The 10,053-nt window shown below is 33.5% G+C and overlaps 1 long non-coding RNA gene across 1 annotated transcript; it reads left to right on the top strand.

Moving 5' to 3' along the window:
- Window positions 1–6,327: 6,327 nt before the first annotated feature.
- On the top strand, window positions 6,328–6,841 carry LOC136201454 (uncharacterized). The gene is made up of 2 exons (XR_010673843.1): window positions 6,328–6,506; window positions 6,609–6,841. It is a non-coding gene; the product is annotated as an uncharacterized lncRNA (long non-coding RNA).
- The last annotated feature ends 3,212 nt before the right edge of the window (window positions 6,842–10,053 follow it).

The following is a 10,053-nucleotide window of genomic DNA, read 5'->3' on the forward strand; positions in this document are numbered from 1 at the left end:
TCCTTGCAAGGTGATAACTTAAGACTTGAAATGCAGATTTCACTTAACCTATCTAATTTGAGTTAACTCGGCCTGTACAAGTAAAACGAACGTCTCGCTATATATGACTTGACATTTTCCATAGTCATAAGATTCTGTTCAAGGATGTAGTTGATGAAAGATCGAATTATACTGTAACTAATATGGAAAGGTCAACGACGGAATCAACCTGTCTTCTTATAGCTCTGGGGGAATGTTTCGGATCTGCCAATCACAGTTCGTGTACTCATTCCGTTATACAAAGATTGAATATAATTATGAGAAATTAATTTAATAGTTGTATACGACTAGAAGCAATAAGAACCTAATGGGTCACACATAAGACTTCCAACCCAAAAGAGAAATAGATGTTAATTAATTGACAGAAGCCCAACTGAGTCCACTAAGGCCCAGTAACAAGGGGGGGGGCGATTTTATGTGCTATGTCACATAACGGAATTAATTTATTTTTAAACAATTATAATTAGATTATGATTATGAATTAAATTAATTATAGGATAAATAAGTTAGGAGGTTTAATGAGATTAAATTGTTTCTATTATTATCCTATTAATAAGTTATTATTATCTTTATATTTAGATATAATTACAGATAATAACAATAAGAGTTTTATTCCGAATTAAATTCTTATTCAGTAACCTAATTCTATCTGACCGGGGTTTAGATGGAAGAGGCTATATAAACCCCCCTTAGTGGTAAATTTCGGCCGACCCTTGCTATCCCGGAGAGAGAGAATTTTCGACCCCTACTGTAGTGGATCGTCTTTCACCGCTTGCTTCCGAATCAATTGATTTCATCTCTTTCCTTTTACTCCTTGATCTTGTGTTGATTAATTAGTGGCAATCTATTTTGGTTGCTATTCATCGGTTGAATTCTAATCGTTTACTTGTTTGTTTTGTTGTGTTCATGAAAGAAGAAAAGACAAACAAAAGGGAGAAATTCGTTCTTGTTCCTCCTACATTAGGTCAGTTCATGATTTTGCGGATTTCTGGAGATTGAACCGTCGGATCGTCGGGATTTTTGGACAAGAGTTTCTAGACATATTCTTCTACGTTTCCACCGTTGGGATTGTCATTCGGAGGTCTAGAAGGTCTGTTCAGGTAGGGGACAGATTGGTTGAAAGATTCCATCCTTTTGAAGTTGTGGGCACTTCGTTTGCAACGGTAGATAGATCGTCATAAAAGTATTTCATTCTATCCCTCTTTATATGAAATAACGATTAACGGATCTTGGTTAAAGGAAATAGGTTAAAATTTTATATTTCCGCTGCCAAACGTTTGCCTATTTTCCTTCAATTATAACAATGGTAAGTTGATAAAGTATGGCTTAAGTGCAAATTGCATTCCGTTGGTCATTTGCATGCACTGGTTTGTATTAATAAACTTAAGAAGTTGAAATCCATGCATAAGGAGGCATTTAAAAGCGATAGAGAATAAAAGTTAGTCGGCAATGCCTAAAGGAGTTGTAGGGGTAATGTGGGAAAGGGGAATGAATGCATGCAGTTAGTTAGGTAGTTATATGTTAGGGGTTTGAAGATTGATACTTTGTTTTATAGTGTATTTTCCATTTTTACAGATAATGCGAAAGCATCAAAAGTATTTTGCTATAACTGATGATTGTTGTAAGATATGCTTACAAGTAATGCTTCCTTAAATTTTTTCATTGGTTATAAGCCTATCAAGTCACATAGATTTCATGTTAGGTGGCAAATGGAGCAATCAATGCGATGAAAGGAAATGAAGTTGTGCTTAATTGCTAGTTTTTTTCTCTAGGAAAGACATCCTTATGATTCTCTCAGTCCATAACTTCATTTAGCTAGAAATATTTCATTCTCACAGGAAAATGAGAGTTGCTTCCTTATTTAGTATCTGGACCAATTAGCCTAACTGTATAGAATTTTGAATATATATTCTATGTTCCAGATTTTTCCATCATTTATTCTTTTTATGAATTTCTTTCATGTTTTCCAAAGTTAAATTTGTAGAAAATTGGTCGCTTTGCATGAGTTGAAAAGATGAGCGACTAAATAGCAAAAACTGCGATTATCTATATCACAGTCATATCTGATATATTCTAGTTTCTCTTCTATGTTTCATGATTGTGCCTCAAAATTGATATTCATGATTAGACTTGACACTTGTGTTGATATGAATTGCTATACAAGTTACTTTCATAGAGAATTAGTTTCAGAAGTTAATGGTATCTATCCTAGTTTTTCCCTAGATAGCATTAGAACTATATAACTAGATCTCTTCGTGTTACATGTTTATTAGTAATTTTCAATCAAGTTTTTCAACACACTAGAGTAGATGATAAAACATTTCATTCACTTATGCTTCGAAATGCATAAATTGGTTCATGGGTATGGATGGTTGGCATTTGAGATGCTCTTCTTTAACGGCGCCTTTTTAATATAGGTGTTCATCTTACACCTGATTTCACCTTGGTTTCTGATTTTGTTGCCTCTATTCAATCTGTTGTATTTTTTTTATCATCGTATGGGTCTTGTATTAATTTGATTAATGAAGTTGTTTAGAATGTCAAGTCTAGGCTTAGTATTGTTCACCCCGATGAAAATAGTAGTATTAATAACAATTCCATAATCTATGATTTAGTTTGTGTTGGTCCAAAATAGGAAAAGTTAGGGCTTGTGAGTTTGAGAGACTGGATAGGTCTGATACTTCATATTTGCTTAATGGATCCTGGGTTTTTATTATTTGAGATTCACAAGCTTAACTTGAAGATGTAATGAAATTGAAGAGATAAAACTTGGAGACATCTGACATCTCCTTCAAGACAATACTAGGAAGGATGAAATTTTAAAAATCATACACAAGTTTGTCACACAAGTCCAGGAGGAGTCCAAGACTCTCCGAAAGGACATCACATCTATTCAGTCATTTGACTCCGAAAAGACAAAGCTACCATCAACAAACCTTCGGAAGCTATGCTTCCAATAGAAATGGATGGAAGAACAGATCAGAAGCTAGATGTAGCTTCTGTGGAAAAAGAGGTCATGTCACTGGTAGCGATAAAACGTATCTAACTCCTAAGAGCAAGTGGACTCTATCGTTGTTAAGTAGTAAACGTTCCTAAGAACGGTATCAATCCCACAGAGACTAGTTTCCTATTCCTTACTCGACTAAAATCATATATTAACTAATGAATCGATTAAAATGGTTGTTGTATTAATTAATCTAGAGAGATAAAAGCAATGATTTAATAATGGGTTGTTCTATGAATGAGTGAGAGGATGAGATATCAGGATCCCAATGTTTATCTCCTATGGTGTCAAGTCGTGTAGTGATGTGACAAAGATCTAAACCTAAAAGACTATACTTTCCTTAAGAAGTAAATAGCCTCGGCCTAAGATTATCAACTCTATTCCTAATTCCTTAGACCGGTGCTTGATTAGGCGAAATCTCTAAGTTACTAAGAAGCATGAATATTAATGAAAGCTAAAGTTAAGCCGCGACCTAGATTACAAAGCCGCACTATCCGGTTAGGGTATAGGTAAAATTAGGGTTTGCTTGGTTGGATTGATCGCTTGGTTAGTCTACACAATCCAACACCTATATTAATCACTTGGTTAGGTTATTCAGTATATACACTAACTAAATCTTTTGATTTATTTCTTTTCACAACACAATTTAAACATTAACTTGACTTAAACCATAATTGCTAAACGTAGTTCACCATTAATCTCAGCCAAATGGCGGTTTAATTCATGATGGAACTAAAACACAGATTGGGGATAAGATGAAGGAAGAGTGAGCTCATGTTCATCAATTACTATTAAGATTCAATGTGAGAGAAGATACGAGATGAAGAGAATTGAACTGTAATAAGTAAATTGATAGAATTGAGATGAAGAACAAACCAAATATTGAAATCTTACAACTAAGGGACGAATGTACATTGGTTGATTGAATACAAAACGAATCTGAACTTACTTGAATGTAAAATGACTAAATAAAAGCTAATTTAAAACTGAAACTAAGACTAATTAAAAATCAGTATATAATACAATGGTTCTAACTTCTATTTATAGTGTTATCATCATTATTCTAGTCTAATTAGGTCTTCTCTCCATCTCCGAATCAGATTGAAGTGTTTCTTTTTGATTTGGATAATTGAAAGAGCAGGATTCGTAAGTCTACTCGCTGAGTAAGGGGCTTACTCGCCGAGTAGATGGCCAGTTTCAAGCTTCTATGGTTGACTTTTATCTTAACTTCGTTGACTGGGCTTGATGACTGTCTGGTCTGGACGAGTTAATTAGCTCGTCGAGGAGCTAATGTTACTCGCCGAGTATCAAAACCTACTTGCCGAGTAGAGAATATTTTCAACCTTGATTTTGCTCTATTTCTTCCTCAATTGTACCCGAAACACGTCAAAGTGCACATTAAGTGTGTAATGGAGAAAACACTACATAAACTATGGCAAATAGATGATAATTACACATAAATACGCCTAAAACCATGCCTAAGACTCTATATAATATGGCCCTAAGAGTCATAAATATGTGCTAGCATAAGAATGACTATTTTAATCATGAAAATATAAAACTTGTCAAAACTAACCCTAAAGGACCTAAAAAGACTTGGGTACCTAAGAGGCATTGATTATGATACGGGTTGACCTGATATGTCCATAGTAGGAAAAAATGTAGTATATAGAGATCGCATGCTCAAGGCACATGACTGGTGATGAAACTCAATTCATCACACTCGAACGAAAAAGAGGAGGTACTGTAAGTTTTGGAGATGACAAGAAATGAAGAATAGTAGGCTCTAGATCCATCGGAACCAACCCTGCTATTGAAGAAGTCTCCCTAGTTAGAGGCCTAAAGTTTAACCTACTGAGCATGGCTCAGCTCTGTGATAAAGACAAAAGAGTTACATTTGATGTCTCTGGATGTCAAATCGTCGATAGTAAGACTAATTCTATAATCCATACTGCTCCTATGATAGATAATGTTTTTATGCTGAATATGGAAAATAAGTTTTTAAAAGAAATTTGTCTTGTCTTAAAGGAAGAAAATTCATTCCTATGGCATAGAAGACTTGGTCGTGTAAGCATGGACCTTCTGGCCAAATTAGCAAGAAAGCAATTAGTTGAAGGTTTGCTAATATTGCAATTTGAAAAGAATCACCTATGCAATGCTTGTCAATCTGCAAAGCAAACTATAAAATTTTTAAAAGTAAAAATCTTGTATCAACCAAACGTCTTTTGGAACTACTGCATCTAGATCTCTCTAGCCTTGTTCAGCCTCTGAGCTTGGGCGGAAAATGATTCACACTAGTCGTGGTAGATGATTATTCTCGATGGTCAGCTTGGGCAGAAAACGATTCACACTAGTCGTTGTAGATGGTTACTGTATTATATTATATATATAGATATGCAGAGAATTAGAGAGATTTTAGAGATTAATTTAAATTCTGTAGAACTCTTAGATATAGTAGGGATAAAATAATCTTTTTATTGATAAATATAATAATATAATTAAAATTAATATATTATATTTTTTTATCAGTAAAAAAGGAGGAAGTGACACCTCAGCTCCATCGTTACTGTTTTATATTATAATACATGCAGAGAATTAGAGAGATTTTAGGGATTAATTTAAATTATGTAATACTCTTAGATATAGCACGGATAAAATAATCTTTTTATAGATAAATATAATAATATAATTAAAATTAATATATTATATATTATATTATTTTTTTTATCAGTAAAAAAGTAGGAAGTTGCAACTCAGCTCCATCTTTACTGTTTTATATTATAATATAGATATGCAGAGAATTAGAGAGATTTTAAGGATTAATTTAAATTCTGTAGAATTCTTAGATACAATACGAATAAAATAATATTTTTTATAGATAATATAATAATATAATTAAAATTAATATATTATATATTATATTATATTTTTTATCACTAAAAAAATGAAGTGACACATCAGCTCCATCGTTACTGTTTTATATTATATATAAATTATTTTTATATCCAAACAATGCCTTAATTTAAAATAAACATAGAGGGTAATTTTGAAAAAGAAAGATCTGTCACTTGCATACTCTCCAATTTGGAGAAAGAAAATTAGCCAAATTTCACCTCACCTGCCCTCAGTTACTATTACATTCCATTATACCTCAAAACAAATAAGATTACATACTCTCACTTACCCTCACTTACTTTAAAATACCCTCATCCAAACAACCTCTTAGGAGGAGAAATAAATAGAAATAAGCAATTCTTTAGGAATATAGATAGAAGCAGTACCCAGCCCTCCCCTTCATTTTCTGCTCCAGCTTCTAAATCCATTTTCGCCCCTGTCTGCCTTTATCCAATTTCTTCTCACCTTCTTCTCCACTCCCGATGACGGCTACCACCAGGACTCAAACATCGTCCATCGCCACTTCTTCCACAGTTTCTGTTCTTCGCTAGAATTGGTCTCAAGCCAGGTTAATGTAGTTGATTTGTCTTCCAATTTTTATTTTAGATCCTTAACCCTAGGTTAGTTAGTGTATAAATGATTTGTCTTTCAATTTGACGTCTTTCAACAGGTTTTTCTTTCAATTTTACTTTCAAAAGCATAGACTCTCTGTGTGGCATTTCAACAAACAGGTCGGATTCAAGCTTAAATTGTTTATGTCAATTATAAGCTGTTAAGCAGCTCCAATTTTGTCGATTCTTATAAAGTTTTGTTGCTTAAGTGGTTTTAGTTGGAAGGAAGAAAGGTACGAGGAAATAAGTTGGATTGTTGGATAATATAATCAAATGATATGTGTTGCAATTACTCCTCATTTGATATTTTGAAGCTCTATATTTAAAATGAGAACCGAAGATATTGTGCAGGTTACATATTTTGATGTTTAAGCTATATACTTATTAGTAAATGTTAGAATACAAACTCATCAGTTTTCTTAAATTTGTCTTTGAGACTTGGGTGTTGTTTGATAAAACTGAAAATTAAGTGCTGAAAAAATAAGTACTGAATTTTAAGTGCTGAATATTATAAGTGATGAAAATATTGAATGATTTAATTTAAAAAAAAATATTAATTGATAATGTTTAACTTAAAATGATAAGTTAAATATTTTGACTTATCAAAATAAGTGGTTTTTAGCTTAATTAACTAATTTAAGTGGTGGAAAAACAACCGTTATCAAACGCACTTAAATTAAATAAGTGCTTAACATTTTAATTTAAGCAATTAAGTGGTTTATCAAACAAGGCCTTAGGCTCTGTTCTTTTTGACTTAAATTGAGTATAAGTAAGTTCAATTCAGTTCAGCAACATTCAGTTCAGTTAATTTAAGTAATTATTATTATTTATTATAATTATTTATATATAAATTATTATTATTATTATTTATATATAATTTACAATTAATATTATTTATATACAATTCATCATTATTTATTATAATTATAACTATTTATATATCGGCCTATGAAGCTTTTACCCCTAATAGGGCTGATCCTCCCTTGGAAATTTGGAAGTCCATTTGGGCCCTCAAAGTCCCCTACCGCATTAGGAGTTTCCTATGGCTGGGAGTCAAAGACAGGCTCCTCACGAATGCAGATAGACACAGAAGGCACTTGGCTGTATCTGGTGCCTGTAGCAGATGCAGCGGCCATGTGGAAACCTTGTGCCATGCTTTGAGGGATTGCCCGAATAGTAGAAAGGTTTGGGAAGGGGTCCTTCCTCACCACATCATTCATTCCTTTATGGGGTTCTCTGATATTGACTGGTTCTCTAAAGGCGTTAATGAGAATTTGTTGGCCAGTATGGAGCACGGGGCTATTCTCTTCGCTATTATTTGTCACCAAATGTGGAAATGGAGGAATGAAGAGTTATTTGCTGAGAAGACTGTCTTTATTCCTGACCTCCGGTTTTACTTCTCGAAAAAACTCTCTGTTATTACAAAGAGTTTTGAAGGAGAGCCCCTGGTTCACCCCTCCCCGGTTAAAGAGGTCCAGTTAGTTGGTTGGAGGAAGCCTAGGGAAGGGGTTGTCAAGTTGAATACGGATGGCTCCTGCCTTAGTAATGGCAGAATTGCTGCTGGTGGAGTTCTTCGGGATGCTGGTGGCGCCTGGCTGGCTGGGTTTACCCATAACTTAGGTACGGGCTCCTCCTTTACTACGGATCTCTGGGGGATCTTGTCTGACATTAAACTCGCCATTCGCATGGGTGTTAAAAGACTTTCGGTGGAGTCTGACAATTTGGAGGCTATCAACAGGATTTCGGATAGACAGACTGTTTGTCTTAAGAGTCAGAATCTCATTAAAGCCATCTTGAGGCTTCGTCCTGCCTTCGATTCTCTTACCTTCTCCCATATTTATAGGGAGCAAAACCGCGTGGCGGATCGCTTGGCAGCTGCTGGGCATGGGGGGATGTTAGGTGTTTCTACCCTTTCCGTTCCTCCTTCTTTTCTGTTACCTTCTCTTCTTAAGGATAGGATTGGGGTCAGTCTTCCTAGACTGATCCCGGGTTAGGTTTTTGTTTGATTGTTTTTTCTTCCATTTTTACCAAAAAAAAATATAACTATTTATATATAATTTATTATAATTTATAATTTAGTATTATTTATATATAATTTATAATTTAGTATTATTTATATATAGTTCATCATTATTTATTATAATTATTTATATATAAATAATTATTTACTTATTATAATAATAACTATAAATGATTATTTACTTATTATAATTTATAATTTAATATTATTTATATATAATTCATCATTATTTATTATAATTATTTATATATAATGTATTATAATTTATATATAATTTATAATTCATCATTATTTATTATAATTATAATTATTTATATATAATGTATTATAATTTATATATAATTTATAATTTAGTATTATTTATATATAAATTTATCATTATTTATTATAATTATAATTACTTATATATAATTTACAATTTATTATATATATATAATATATAATTTTTATTATATTTTTTATATATAATATATCATTTATCATTATATATATATATATATATAATTTATCATTATTTATTGTAATTATAATTATTTATATATAAAATATATCATTATATATATAATTTATTATAATTATAATTATTTTATGCAATTCAATTAAGTTTTTTTTTCTGAATGAAGGTTGGGACGCGTAAGCAGTCCGAGCATCCCAACTAGGTTGGCACCCCCCGGAGCAGCCTACAACCTGATTATATTATTACCAAAAAAATGAAAAGAGAATACAGAGGGGGAGGAAGCAAAGAAAAAAAGAGAAAAAAGAAAGCAACAACTATCTAAAACGAACATGAGCTACATTGAATAAATCATCCGAAACGAAACCCTGATAGGTTGACGGCACTGCTGTCCACCACGACTTGGCCCCTGATGATTGTCCAATGCTTGCGAGACAGTCCGCCACTCGGTTGCCTTCTCTGAAGATGTGGGATGCTTTCCAGTTCATTCCGGCAAGTTTCTGAAGACAGGAGAGCCACTCTTTTCTGATTCTCTAAGGAACATCCTTGGATTGCTTGTTAATAAGAGTGACCACATAGCTAGAGTCCGATTCAATCCACAACGACTTCCAGTTCCTGTCCCAAGCCTCCCCAATCGTCATAATGACAGCCTGCAATTCTGCAATATGCGCAGAAGAGTTCTGCAACAGAGCAGCGAAGCAACCAAGGACGAAACCTCTGTGCTTTCTGAAAATGCCCCCTACACCTGCCCTTCCGTTGGCATCCGAGGCACCATCCGAGTTGAGCTTGAGACAGTTTATTGACGGCGGAATCTAGCGAATGATTCTGATATCCGGTTCAGGCGGCGGACAATTTCGGGCAACATTAATTCCCGCAAACTCATAGATAAAACACAGCAAGTTGTAATTAATCATTTGGATTGAAGGAAGCTCTTGGTCAAATATTGCACGATTCCTGATAAACCAGATATACCAGACACAGGTAACAGCAGAGAAAAGCCAACATTTCCTGCATCTCCTATTAGTTCGAA

Source organism: Euphorbia lathyris, chromosome 7 (genome assembly GCF_963576675.1).
Source record: "Euphorbia lathyris chromosome 7, ddEupLath1.1, whole genome shotgun sequence".
Classification (NCBI taxonomy): Eukaryota; Viridiplantae; Streptophyta; class Magnoliopsida; order Malpighiales; family Euphorbiaceae; genus Euphorbia; species Euphorbia lathyris.